The sequence below is a fragment of the Rana temporaria genome, chromosome 7 (genome assembly GCF_905171775.1).
Source record: "Rana temporaria chromosome 7, aRanTem1.1, whole genome shotgun sequence".
Lineage (NCBI taxonomy): Eukaryota > Metazoa > Chordata > Amphibia > Anura > Ranidae > Rana > Rana temporaria.
Window position 1 is genome coordinate 187,416,661 of NC_053495.1, and position 11,874 is coordinate 187,428,534.

The following is an 11,874-nucleotide window of genomic DNA, read 5'->3' on the forward strand; positions in this document are numbered from 1 at the left end:
CTGGACGTTAAAATAATGTTATAAAAACGTCAGTAGCTTTGCAGTGAGGCTTTCAGCGGTTTTTAATGTTTTTGCAATAGCGTTTTTTAGAGGTTTTTTTTACTTTTTTTTTATTCAATGGTTTAAAAACTTTAAAGCGGGGGTTCACCCTATTGATAAAAAAAAAAAGAAAAAAAATTTCCCTCTAGCATAAAATTCGGCATAGTAGCGCGAGCTACAGTATGCCTGTCTTTATTTTTTTATCCCCGTACTCACTGTGCACTCGTAGATAAAAGATTACGACTCCCAGCGGGGAATGGGCGTTTCTATGGAGAGAGAAGGTGATTGACGGCCGGCTCTGGCACGTCACGCTTCTCCGGAAATAGCCGAAATAGGACTTGGCGCTTCACGGCGCCTGCGCATAGTCTGTGCGCAGGCGCCGTATAGCGCCGTGAAGAGCCGAGACCTGTTTCGGCTGTCTTCGGGGAGCGTGACGTGCCAGAGCCGGCCGTCAATCACCTTCCCTCTCCATAGGAACGCCCATTCCCCGCTGGGAGTCGTAATCTTCTATCTACGAGTGCACAGTGAGTACGGGGATAAAAAAATAAAGACAGGCATACTATAGCTCGCCCTACTATGCCGAATTTTATGCTAAAAAGATGTTAATAAGGGTGAACCACCGCTTTAAGAAACGCTGGTGAGACCCTTTTTTGAGTGTTTATTGACGTTTATCAGCGTCCATAAACTCCACTGCTGATAAACGTCCAAAAAACGTCCTTGTGTGTATGGACACATAGGATAACATAGATGGGAGTTCATGGGCTGTTAACCACTTAAGGACCGCCTCCTGCACATACGTCGGCAGAATGGCACCGCTGGGCACAAGCACGTACAGGTACGTCCTCTTTAAGTGCCCAGCCGTGGGTCGCGGGCGCGCGCCCACGACCCAGTCCGAAGCTCCGTGACCGTGGCCGCGGGACCCGATCGCCGCTGGAGTCCCACGATCGGTCCCAGGAGCTGAAGAACGGGGAGAGCTGTGTGTAAACACAGCTTCCCCGTTCTTCACTGTGGCGCCGTCATCGATTGTGTGTTCCCTAATATAGGGAACCACAATCAATAGTGTCACACCTACAGCCACACCCCCCTACAGTTAGAAACACAGATGAGGTCACACTTAAACCCTTCAGCGCCCTCTTGTGGTTCACTCCCAAACTGCAATTGTCATTTTCACAGTAAACAATGCATTTTTGCTGTGAAAATTACAATGGTCCCAAAAAAAAATTTCAATTGTCCAAAGTGTCCGCCATAATGACGCAGTCACGAAAAAAAATCGCTGATCGCCGCCATTAGTAGTAAAAAATAAAATAATTTATAAAAATGCAATAAAACTATCCCCTATTTTGTAAACGCTATAAATTTTGCGCAAACCAATCGATAAATGCTTATTGTGATTTTTTTACCAAAAATAGGTAGAAGAATACATATCGGCCTAAAATGAGGAAAAACATTTTTTTTATATGTTTTTGGGTGATATTTATTATAGCAAAAAGTAAAAAATATTGCATTTTTTTTTCAAAATTGTCACTCTATTTTCGTTTATAGCGCAAAAAATAAAAACCGCAGAGGTGATCAAATACCACCAAAAGAAAGCTCTATTTGTGGGGAAAAAAGGACGCCAATTTTGTTTGAGAGCCACGTCGCACGACCGCACAATTGTCAGTTAAAGCGACGCAGTGCCGAATAGCAAACACTGGCCAGGTCCTTTACCTGCCTAAAGGTCCGGGTCTTAAGTGGTTAAAAAAAAAATGCCGAAAATCCCAAAAACGGATGTTTATGAACTTTAATGTGGATGGAGCCATAAACTTAAAGAGGAACTCCAGCCATTAAAACAATTTAATGAATAAAAGTCTGCAGCTCCAAATACAGTAGCTGTAGAGCAGGGGTGTCAAACTCAATTTCATCGTGGGCCGCATCAGCATTATGATTGTCTTCAAAAGGGCCGTTTGTATCTGTAAGATTAGATGTCCAGCGCATCCCCTTACATTAGATGTCAAGAGCCACCCCACCATCAGAAGTTGAGACCCCCACTCTCCCTTACATCACAGTGCACCCCCCTTTCTTTATGCTACTGCTGGGAAGAAGCTGAATGCATTGTTTGAAAGCAGAAAGTAAGGGTCTGGAGGAGGACCAGAGGAGGGCTGGAGATCTCCTGCAGCTGCAGGAGAGGTGTGAGGGCCACATGAAATGGCCTGGAGGGCCGGATTCGGCACGTGGGCCTTGTGTTTGACACCTGTGCTGTAGACTTTTAATAAAGAGATACTCAGCAGCCCAGGAGTCCATCACTGTAATCACTGGGGCTGGTTCTTCCTTCTGTTTCACAGCCGGCTCCACACTTTGCATGCACGAGATCGGTCCCCCAACCTTCTGGTACGTGTGATATGTCCCAGGGGGTTGCAGTGGGTGGGCCAAGCTTTCGTAATTCTTGCTTGGGTGAGAAATGCAGATGGGGGAGCAGGGACCTGTCAGAAAAAAATTACCCTGAACCCCCCTCTCCAAAATACTTTAGTCAAGTATCGGCAAATAAAAATCGGTGCAACCCTACAGTTTACCATTATCATTAAAAGTGAAAGAAAAAGGAAATTCAAAATTTTGGGTTGTCCCCAGAAAAGTAAGGCCCCTTTCACACTGGGGCGGGAGCCGCGGTGGCGGTACAGCGCTGCTAAAAATAGCGGTGCTATACCGTCGGATTTGCCGCTGGATTCGGTCGCTAGCGGTGTGGTATTAACCCCTGCTAGCGGCCGATAAAGGGTTAATACCTAGTATTGCCGCGGTTTCCCATTGTTTTAAATGGGAAGGAACGGTATACATACCGCTCCTCTCACCGCTCCAAAGATGCTGCTAACAGGAGATTTCTTTCTCTCCTGCCAGCGCATCGCCTCAGTGTGAGAGCCCTCTGGCTTTCACATTGAGGTAGCTGGGCAGGAGTTTTTCAGGTGGTATAGCAGCGCTATTTTTAGCGCTGTACCGCCTGAAAAACTCCTCAGTGTGAAAGGGGTCTAATAGAGGGGAAATCTTCCAAGAGGGACACTAGTTCTGGTGACCTGAGGGCTCCAAGGGAGTCCCTTAAAGCGGGGGTTCACCCTAAAAAAAAAAAAAAAAATTCTACCATGGCATCCAGCATACTAGCGCGAGCTACAGTATGCCTTTATTTTATTTTTTGGCGCCGTACTCACAGTTTAATCCCGTAGTTACGTTTCAGACTCCCCGCGGGGAATGGGCGTTCCTATGCAGAGGGGAACATGATTGACGGCCGGCTATGGCGCGTCACGCTTCCCGAAAATAGCCGAAATAGGACTTGGCTCTTCACGGCGCCTGCGCAGTCAGCTCCTAGTCTGTGCGCAGGCGACGTATAGCGCCGTGAAGAGCCGAGTCCTACTCCGGCTATTTTCGGGAAGCGTGACGCGCCATAGCCGGCCGTCAATCATGTTCCCTCTGCATAGGAACGCCTATTCCCCGCGGGGAGTCTGAAACTTAACTACGGGATTAAACTGTGAGTACGGCGCCAAAAAAATAAATAAAGGCATACTTTAGCTGACGCTAGTATGCTGAATTTCATGGTAGAAACTTGTTTTTTAGTGTGAACCACCGCTTTAATTTGCAGGGATTTCCTTTTACCTTCTGTTTTGACTATGGGACAGGAAGTGAAGGGAAATCTATACAATGGGACACAAAAAATGGCAAAAAATACAGAGACACTCCCTAAAAAAAAAAGTTTTGTCTACATTTCTACTTTAAATTTTGGATGATATAAATCATAATCTGATTTATATGATCTAATAATTGTGGCACACACAGAGCTTCCCCCTCCCTCAGAGAAAACTTGCTTAGCACAGCAACAAAAGCCCTATCTTATTTGTAATGAGTGGGCGCCACTCATTGAGTGGATAGTAGTGCTCCCCTATCTGTAATAAGTCAGGTAAGACGATATAGCTATACAGGCTTATATTCCAAACTAAATCAATCGAAGCTCACAAATGATCTAAACCTTGAGATGGTATGATACCAGTATTGCAATGATGTCTATCTATATATATAAAACTCAACGTGTGTGTGTGTGTGTGTATGTGTGTGTGTGTGTATGTATGTATGTATGTTCCAGCATCACGTCCAAACGGCTAAAGATATTAACATGAAACTTGGCACACATGTTACTTATATGTCAGCAACAAACATAGGATAGGTGGTTTAACCCTTACCCACCCCCATTTGCCATGGTCGGGGTTTTTCTTTAAAGTCCCATTCAACTCTATGGGAAATACATGTTACTTCATAACTTCCAAACGGCTGTAGATATTTCAATAATACCTGGTACACATATTACTTATATGCCAAATAAAATATATGACAGTTAAATTAACCCTTACCTACACCCTTATATAAAAGATGGGTATATTTATATTACTATGATTTTCCTCCCCAAAAGGTTAAGATAGGAAGACCGGGCAACGCCGGGTATTCAGCTAGTTTCTATATACAGTATAGTGTTAATGAATGACATTTGTATACTGTACACTTTTCCTTTCTCAATAAAATAAGATTGAATTAAAAATGTGGATAATAGTGCAAATAAAAAATTATCAAGGACAGTACTTAATTGTTATTGTTATATTTTAAGAAAGAATTGCTTCCTGTGAAACTAAAGAGCTTGCTATGCAAACATTCACTTTTGACTTGCTAATCGGGCCCTCGGGCTCCAAAAAATGTATTGTGGGATGGGTAAGGGATGTGCATACATTTGCCCTGTACTGGAGATCTGTTTATTGGGGGATACAAAGGTATTGATGAGTGATGCTAAGCGACTCTGTAGCAGATTTTTATTTATTTTTTGTATGTATGATGTGTTTTTTTTTTTATTTTATAGATTTTCTGTATATGTTTACCAGGAGGAAAAGATTCTATGTGAATGTTTATGAGTTGAAATGTATGTATAGTCAAACTCAGGGCTGGTGGAGCTCCAGTACATGAGACTGATCGCTGGTTCAACAGTCCACCCCCGCCCCATATACCCTCATGTCACATCCCTACCTTTTTCCTTATTGCCTTTTGCTATACCATCCTGGATCTCTGTAGCACCCAAGTTTACCCCTTCTTCCACATCCAGGGCCATATGCATTCCCATGAATTTAGACGGTCTGCGTTCGGGGAGGCTCATATCAGAGGTGTTGCTAGGGGGGTGTGGTCCGCACCGGGTGACACCCGCTAGAGGGGTGACACCATCCAGTTTTGTTTTTTTTAGCTGACATGCCCAGCCTGCCCTGTGCAATCCCAGCCTGCCCTGTACCACCCCAGCCTGCTCTGTGCCACCCCAGCCTGCCCTGTACAACCCCAGCCTGCCCTGTATCACCAATCCTGCACCGTACCACCCCAGCCTGCCCTGTACCACCCCAAACAGCCCTATACCACCCCAGCCTGCCCTGTACCCCCCAAACAGCCCTGTACCACCCCAGCCTTCCCTGTACCACCCAGCCTGCCCTGTGCCACCACAGCCTGCCCTGTACCACCCCAGCCTGCCCTGTACCACCCCAAACTTTCCCATGCCACCCAACTTGCCCTGTGCCACCCTAACTTGCCCTGTACCACCCAATCTGCCCTATGCCACCATAACTTGCCCTATACCACCACAACCTGCCCAATGCCACCCTAACTTGCCCTGTACCACCCCAACCTTTCCCATGCCATCCCAACTTGTCCTATGCCACCCTAACTTGCACTATACCACCCCAACCTGCCCTGTACCACCCTAACTTGCCCTATACCACCCCAACCTGCCCTATGCAACCCTAACTTGCCCTATACCACCCCAAACTACCCTATATCACCCCAACATGCCCTATACCACCTTAACCTGTCCTATACCACCCCACTACACCAACCTGCCACTATACCACTCTATACTACCCTAACCTGCCACTATACTGCCCTATACTATCGTTTACAGGGGCTGGTTTGGGGTGCGCCCCGTGCGCTGCCTGCTTGGTGCTGGGCAGCCTAGACAGAGGGGGGTGACACCATGTTTTACCACACCGGGTGACACCAACCCTAGTGACGCCACTGGCTCATATGGCTTTATACACATGTACACGGCCCTCTATGCTATACACCCATTTGCAGCCATGTCTATGAAGCTTAAAGGAGTTGTAAAGGAAATTTTTTTTTTGCCTAAAATTAATGTCTGCAAGGTAGACAGACAGAATAGTGTAATGATTCTGTTAAAAAACTAGTAAATACCTATTAAATTCCTTCATCTATATCACCTCCGGCATTCTTGTTTCTGTTCTCTCATTCACTTCCTGGTTTGCATCGCTCGTTCATGTAAGAACTACATTTCCCAGTATGAATTGCGGCACGCCCAGTAATTCACACCTCCTTGAAGTCTCTAACAGGTAGAGAGCGTCCTGCCACACAGATGTGCCGACCGGACGTATGTTCGTGGATCGCCGTAACTAGCTAATTTGCATACTCGACGCAGAATTCGACGGAAACGCCACTTAGCGGCCGGCGGAAAAATGCATCTACGATCCGACGGCGTACTAAGACGTATGCCAGTCAGATCGAGCACAGATGCAGTCGTATCTTGTTTTGTAGATACAAAACAAAGATACGACGCGGGAAATTTGAAATTACGCGGCGTATCAATAGATACGCCGGCGTAATTCTTCTGTGGATCTGCCCCCATATCATTTGAGAGTGTAGCCCTGTTCTGAGACATTCAATTGTTTATATTCTCTGAACTAATTTTGTGTATGTATCTCTTATTAGATTGTACAAAATTGATTGACTCATACCCCTGAGGAAGGCAACGATTTGCCGAAACATGTCGGGACTCTGTAACAACTTTTGTCAATTCTAGTTGATCTTTAATGTTTTTATACTATTTTTGTATTATCAATAAATTGTTTATATTTATAATTTTGATTTGATCATTTTTTATAACTTGTTTAAATGGCAACGTTATAATCCCTCTCATTTTTCCCACATCCCTATATATTGTTATTTGGATGCATGCAAACTTTTAGGCCGCGTACACACGGTCGGACAAAACCGATGAGAATGGACCGAGGTTCAGTTTCAACGGTCCAAACCGACCGTGTGTATAGCCCATCGGTCTGTTGTCCTTCGGTCCAAAATTTTAAAACATGCTTTAAAATCGAACCGATGGACCGCTGCCCGATCGGTCCAAACCGATGGTTAGTACAGAAAAGCATCGGTTCAAAACCCGCGCATGCTCAGAATCAAGTCGACGCATGCTTGGAAGCATTGAACTTCATTTTATTCAGCACGTTGTGTGTTTGAAGTTACTGCGTTCTGACCCGATCAGTTTTTGGAACGATGGTGTGTACACACATCAGACCATCAGGCCACTTCAGCGGTGAACCGATGGAAATGGCCCGTCAACCCATTCTCATCGGTTTGGAACGACCGTGTGTACGCGGCCTTACAGGCAATGGGGTTGATTTATTAAAACTGGAGAGTGCAAAATCTGGTGCAGCTGTGCATAGAAACCAATCAGCTTCCAGGTTTGTTTGTCAAAGCTTATTTGAACAAGCTGAAGTTGGAATCTGATTGGCTACCATACACAGCTGCTGATTTTGCACTCTCCAGTTTTAGTAAATTAACCCCATAATAAAAGACAGATGTTAGGAATGACCTGCTGTAAACTCACCGACATAACTAAATATGTTATAATACTAAATGCAACATTCAATGCAAATGGCTTTACATCCACCTTGTAATCCTTTTATTTTTTTTAACAAATAGAATATGTTAGCGTACACAAATGGCTTGTTTATCTTTTACACTTTACTCTCATCTCCTTATTAAATAACAAGAGAAATGCTGCCTTTTGGGTATACGCCCTTTTGGTAAATACATTCCTACCTTCAACCACCTGGTATGTTTCCCACAAAGTGTCTCATTTACATTGTAAGACATAGCGATCAAATCATAAACAAAAAGTGTTTGGGGTAACGTGGATCTTTTCTTTGTAACAGCGCTGCCAGACAAAGAAGCGCTCCCACCCTACAACCACTGAATACTGATATTCAGGGACCTACGATAAATCAAACCAGCAATCCTGAGGTGGTTTAATTAATGACAATACATTTTATTTTGTAGTGTTTGACCCCCAAACCCAGCAATCAGTAAAACAAATTTATAAGTATAAAATATTTTGACCCCCATATACACTATTCGATTGTCGGCAGATTTTTGTCTTCAGATTTACCAAAACCATGTAGTGCAAGGGGCCTGTCTGATTGCATACAAATTGAAACTCTAAGGCCCCGTACACACGACCAAACATGTATGCTGAAACTGGTCCGCGGGCCAGTTTCAGCATACATGTTCGGTCGTGTGTGGGCGCGAGCGGGCCGAATTCCAGCAAACATTTGCCCGCCGGGCCTTTTCCCAGCGGGAAAATATTCCTGGACGTGTTTTAAAACCGTCCGCTGGAATCCTGCCCGCTCGGACATGTACGGTCGTCAGTACAGACCTACCGTACATGTCCGAGCGCCCGCCGTCCCTCGCATGCGTCGAATGACTTCGACGCATGCGTGGAAGCCTTTAAATGGCAGGCCCGCCCACGTCTCCGCGTCATCGCCGCGTCATCGTCGCGGCGACGACGCGGACACGCCCCGCATATTGTTTACGCGCGGACTTCTGTACGATGGTTAGTACAACCATCGTACAGAAGCCCTCTGGCAGGCATGTACGGTGAAAACGGTCCGACGGACCGGTTTCACCGTACATGTTTGCTCGTGTGTACCGGGCCTTAGGCCCATTTCACACTGGGCGCGGGAGGTGTGCTGGCGGTATAGCGGCACTATTTTTAGCCGCGATATTCGGCCACTATCGGTGCGGTTTTAACCCCCGCTAGCGGTCGAGAAAGGGTTAAAACTGCCTGCAAACCGCTGCTACAACAGCAGTTTGTGGGTGGTATAGCCGCGCTGTCCCATTGATTTCAATTGGCAGGAGTGGTAAACACACCGCTCCAAAGATGCGGCTAGCAGGACTTTTGGAGCGGTCCTGCTAGCGCACCGTTTCAGTGTGAAAGCCTTCGGGCTTTCACACTGAAGACTGCAGGGCAGGATTTTTTCAAACTCCTTGGTGTGAAAGGGACCTTAAAGGAGTTGTAAAGGAAACATTTTTTTTGCTGAAATGACTGTTTACAGGGTATAGAGACATAGGGGCAGATCCACGTACAGCGGCACATTTATGCGCCGGACGTAGCGTATCTAAGATACACTACGCCGCCGTAACTTACTTTTTTTTTTCAAATCCAGAAAGAATCCGCGCCGTAAGTTACGGCGGCGTAGTGTATCTTTGCCGGCGTAATGGCGCGGCATTCAAATCTCTGTGATGGGGGCGTGTTTTATCTAAATACGTCGTGACCCGACGTAAACAAACGTTTTTCTTTTTTAACTGCGCATGCGCCGTCCGTGGGGGTATCCCAGTGCGCATGCTCGAAATTAACCCAGAACAAGCCAATGCTCACGACGGTGACGTCATTCTACGCAAATCCCTATTCGCGAACGACTTACGCAAACAACGTAAAAATTTCAAATTTCTACGCGGGAACGACGGCCATACTTAACATTGAGTACGCCTCATAACAGCAGCTTTAACTATACGCCGGAAAAATCCGAACGCAAACAACGTAAAAAAATGCGCCGGACGGACGGAGGTCCGTGGATCGCCGCAACTAGCTAATTTGCATACTCGCCGCGGAATTCGACGGAAACGCCACCTAGCGGCCGCCGAAAAATTGCAGCTTAGATCCGACGGCGTACTAAGACGTACGCCTGTCGGATCTAGCCGAGATGCCGCCGTATCTTGTTTTGAAGATAACAAATGTCTTACATCAGCTAATCCGATCGTGTGTACTAAAGTCCAAATTCTAAACACGCATGCTCGGAAGCAATGCTAACCATAAGACAACATTAGCAAAAGTTGCCCAAAGGGTGGCCCCAAAGAGCTGAAAAAACATGTAGTACGTCTATGACATCACTACGTTCGTGTTTGTTGGCTGAAAATGTTCTGCCGTGTGTATGCATACCAAGTTCACGGACAATGCCCTTTGGACAGAAATCCACGGAAAAGTCCAATGGAAGTCCGATCGTGTGTATGAGACTTTATGGTTTGCCCTCATATTATATGGTTTTGGTAAATCTGAAGACAAAAATCTGCAGAAAATCTAATAGTGTGTATGGGGGTCATACTAATTTACACTTATAAATGAGTTTTACTGATTGCAGGGTTTGGGGCTTGTCCACTGTACCCATGTGGTCCAATTATTATAAAATGTATCATATTGGTCTTTACAAAGATGGACTCTTTTCTCGGTTTCTATTATCCCATTAACTTGACGACTCAGCGAGGGATCGATAGTGGCTGATCCAGAAAAAAAAACATATTTTGAGGATAGTAAATAAACCACTAATATTGTGGCCACGTGATGTTTATTCAATAATTCTGTTCAGAGGCATCTTCAGTAGAGGGGTTTCATTCTTCAAGGCTTTATTTTACATTATATGTAATTTGCAAGACTCCTGACATATGCATAAACTTAAAAAAAAAGGGAATAATAATACAACACATGTATATATATATATATATATACATACACACACACTGTATATATATATTTATTTATATTTATTATATATATATATATATATATATATATATATATATATATATATATACACACATATATATAGTCCTCTACACATTGATGTTATGCTCAGATCACTGTACTTGTGGGTTATCCGGACAATGAATTCTTGGCAAAGACAGAATGGGGCAGATCCACGTACCTCCGCGCATCTTTCCGCCGGGCGCAGCGTATCTAAGATAGACTACGCCGCCGTCACTTTTTTTTCTTTTTCGAATCCTCAAAGAATTCGCCCTGTAAGTTACGGCGGCGTAGTGTATCTTTGGCGGCGTAAGGGCGCGGGATTCAAATGGATGTGATGGGGGTGTGTTTTATGTAAATACGTCGTGACCCGACGTAAACAACGTTTTTTTTTAGCGGCGCATGCGCCGTCCGTGGGGGTATCCCAGTGCGCATGCTCGAAATGAAACCGGAACAAGCCAATGTTCTAAGACGGTGACGTCATTCTACGCAAATCCCTATTCGCGAACGACTTACGCAAACAACGTAAAAAAATTCAAAATGCGAGGCGGGAACGACGGCCATACTTAACATTGAGTACGCCTCATAATAGCAGGGGTAACTATATGCCGGAAAAAGCCGAACGCAAACGACGTAAAAAAAATCGCCGGCCGGACGTACGTTTGTGGATCGCCGTAACAAGCTATTTTGCATACTCGACGCGGAATTACACCACCGAAAAATCACACCTAAGATCCGACGGCGTACTAAGACATACGCCTGTCGAATCGATCCGAGATGCCGTCGTATCTTGTTTTGTAGATACAAAACAAAGATACGACACGCAAAATTTGAAATTACGCAGCGTATCAAGAGATACGCCGGCGTAATTCTTTCGTGGATCTGGCCCAATGTCTTCGTTCCAGATCGTCTTCGTTTAATCCAAAGCACTTGTATATCAAAGCATTTTTTTTACAGGGTATAAAAGAGAAGAGAGGCACCTCTAAGGCTGCATTCACACCTAGGCGTATATACGCCTGAAGCGCGACGCTCTTGCCGCTGGAGGGGCGAATTTACATTGATGTCTATGAGATGGTTCACATCTCACGCCGAACGCCGTACGCCTGCCGCCTGAAAACAAGCCCGGGACCCTTTTTTTCAGGCTTTCGGTGTTCGGCATAGACATCAATGTAAATGATTTGTAAAAAAAAAGTTAACAAATC